Consider the following 3503-nt stretch of genomic DNA (forward strand, 5'->3'; position numbering starts at 1 on the left):
TTGGTGTTGCGGAGGTTGGGCAGAGGTTCCTGCAACAGCTTGGAATGTTGATGGGTGTTGGCCAAGCTGCCTGAAGCCCTCACGTGCACAGGCAGGAATTCCCCAGTGAGAAGTTTGGTGGAATATCCCCTGGAGGTGAAGCAGGGCTTTCCCTAGCCTCGGGCTAGCTACACAGGGTGCGGCTAGCTACACAGGGTGGGGCTAGCTACACAGGGTGGAGCTCACTTAGCTGGGTGTGGCATAGGCGTAAGTGGCCTAGGCAACTGGGAGTGGTCTGGAGGTCAGCAGTTGAGTGTGAGAAAACAGGAAAGAGACAGAGGGGAAAGAAAAAAAATTAAGTTGTAAGACCATTTAGACTGTGTGGGGGAATATAAGGGAGAGAGGGAAAGAAAAGCAACTATGTAGTTGAGTCCCACTCCCCGTCAGTGGAGTTGCAAGAGTTTAGTCCCTACCCTGAGGCAGCAGTGGTAAGCCGCAGTTGCCACAGTTGATCTGAGAAAAAGCCCCTGCGCACCCCTCAAAGCCCGTGGGGGGTGGGGCGCACACAGAAAGCAGAGATGTAAACAGAAGCAACAATGTAGCTGAAGCCCGACGATTGCTGATCTCTTCCTGTGGAGTTGTGAGGGTTTAGTCCCCACCCCGAGGCAGGCGGCGTTGGCAAGCTGTGGCTGTGCCGAGAATAAGTCCCTGTGCAGGTTTCCCAGACAGTGGGAGAACAGAAAGCAGAGATATAAACAAAAGCTACACTGTAGCTGAACCCCAATCCCTGCCCAGGGAACTGCAAAGGTCCAGTTCCTGCCCTGAGGCTGGTGGGGATAAACTGTGGCTGTGTTGATTCCAAATCCCTCTACGGGTTCCAAATGGTCCTGGCTCCAGCAGAGACAGTGGCAGGGCCAAGGTGAAGCCCCAACTAGCTTCCACTGATGTAAGCCAAAAGCCCCAAGCCCCTCAAAACCCCGTGGGTCTGTGCTTACTTATCTTTATGATGCTCCTCCTGTGTTCCAGTTGTGTTAAAGTTCCCTCTAAGCAAATCTCCTGGAGTCCCTCTGGTATGTGTCACTCCATCGCCATCTTCCCGCAAGTGCCCAATCAGAATTTCTTAACACCCTCTAAGCTTTCTGTGTCCAGACATTTTCTCTGCTCTTCAGCTTAAGGACCTTCAGTTCTCAATAAATGGAGGCCAATCCCAGAGAAGATGAAGACATTAGATTTTCTCTTTTCAGTTTTTGAGAAAAGATTGAAAGATTATCTAATTTTTCCTCCTGTGGCTCTAATATGCAGATCCCTCCTTCAATTTTCAGGTTAAAGTTCAAAACATGGTGAAAGACACCAAATTATGGTCAGAGTTCTCTAGGAGCTACATAACTTGTCCATACGTTTTTATTTTCTTTCGGATGTTCTTTGGCCTGGTGGCTATGTCTCTCTTGTAATATCAAGAGATTCTAAAAATGGGTTGACATAAGTGAGGCTTACATTAGTTTTCATCATTGATTTTCTCTCTGTCCCCAGTGTCCCGTGACAGGTACAGCATCAGGATTTGAGGCGGGGAGTGACGAATCCCTCACAAATCCTCCCCCTAAGATTTACTGTCACTTGTGGCTCCATATTTCTGCAGCTGGATCTACCACAACCTGCAGAAAAAGTTTGCAGTGGTTGTTATCAATATGTTTGAACAGCAGAAAACAATTACCCGCCTCAATGCAGTTGACTCTCAAGCTCCAGAAGAATGTCCTCCATGCAATTCTCCCCACAGCTGAGCTCAATGACCACTGAGGGCACAGCTGTCCATTACTCTGTGAGAGGAACAGTGAGAGGAGTCAGTGCCATCCCATGCGCAACCTTCCCCGCAATAATGACATTGGTCTATAGGATCACATGGGCTGCACAGAGCACAGGAGCCAGAATCATGGGCAAGGGCAATGGGGAGGCATGGGAGCAAGGAGCTTCCTGTTAGCATCCAGGGTTTCCTTTCCTTCCAAATATTTTCTCCAAGAATCTTGTCTTCCTTAATATTTATTACAAACCCCCACATCAATTTCAATACTCATTCACTTACATATTGTGAATGCATAAACACACACATGTGTATGTATGCACGCATACTTGAACCCTGGTGGTATAATGGTTACTCATTAAGCTGCAACCTGAAATTTCAGGAGTTCTGAACCACCAGCTGTTCCGCAGTAAAGAAATGGGGCTTTCTGCTCCCATAGAGTTACAGCTTGAGAAATGCTCAGGGGCAGTTCTACCCTGTCCTTGTGAGTCACTGTGAGTCTTCACTGACTCATGGCAGTGAGTGAGTGTGAGTGATGAATACATGGATTCATACTATACTGTTTGAATCAACAGGCATTTAATGATTTTCACATCCTGGATGGCTGTACTGGATTAAATGAAAATGAACTCACAAGACAACATATTGTGGGATTCATCTGAAGAGAACTTAGAAGGGAGTTCATAGCAGCATGCATTTGTATAGTGTAGAAGTAAAACTCTGAAATTGATTACCTCCGTTTCCAACTAATGGACCTAGAAAAAGATGAGTATGCATAGGTAGTATCCATAGCATAGGTAGCAGGGGGGGAGGCAATAAAAAAGGAACCAAGATAAACGAAATAACAGGAACACAACCAGTAAGCCGATTATATGAAAACTGTCTCTTTTAGAAGATGAAAAAAAGCGATAAATAGCCAGTTTTCCTGATCATGACAAAAGCAGGAGAACGGGAATCTCCCAGATTTTAAACAGAGAGGAGAGACCATTCTGGATGTTTTGTGGACATGTTTTATGAACAAATTCCTGTCCACAGTGTACACATATCACTGAATTGTGGAAATTCCTTGGAAGGCTAGAAAATCAAGGTTCCCACACAAAAAAACAGATAATAGAGCTGTCCACCATCATCATGAATATTCACAACTTAAAGGAAATGAGAAAAAATGCATTGTGAGCTCTCATCCCACAAATTTAGAAAATTTGCTGTGTATGTAATATAAAGTTTACAAATTGAAAACTAATGTTTTTAAATATTGATAATATATAACCATTAAAGCAATGCTTTATAAACAGCTTCTTTAAGGCATCTGTTTTCCCTCGAGAGTGCTTGTATTTCTCTGAGTCTTAGGGAGAACTCTTGCCCATATTCTCTACTCATCTGCTTCTAAATATCACGGGATATGCAAATGCAGCTCTCTGCCTGCTGAAAAACCGACCACAGCCCCTGATGTGGGAGACCTCAAAGAACAGTCCCAGTCTCTGGGGTCTCTGCTGTTTCCATTTTGTGCCGAGGAGCTATTCTAGAGGACACATAATGAATTTTGAACCAAACTTGGATTTCATTCTGGCCATTTTCCATGGTAATCATTGTAGAGCATGCTGTATGTGTGTATAATTTTTAGTGCATATGTTTGTATGTGTGTCGTCTAATCACAGTGCTCTGTTTGCAGGTGTCCAGTGTGAGGTGCAGCTGGTGGAGTCTGGGGGTGATCTGAGAAAGCCTGGGG

This window comes from Echinops telfairi, unplaced genomic scaffold (assembly GCF_000313985.2).
Source record: "Echinops telfairi isolate 266 unplaced genomic scaffold, ASM31398v2 ScPeMD7_7401;HRSCAF=8416, whole genome shotgun sequence".
Lineage (NCBI taxonomy): Eukaryota > Metazoa > Chordata > Mammalia > Afrosoricida > Tenrecidae > Echinops > Echinops telfairi.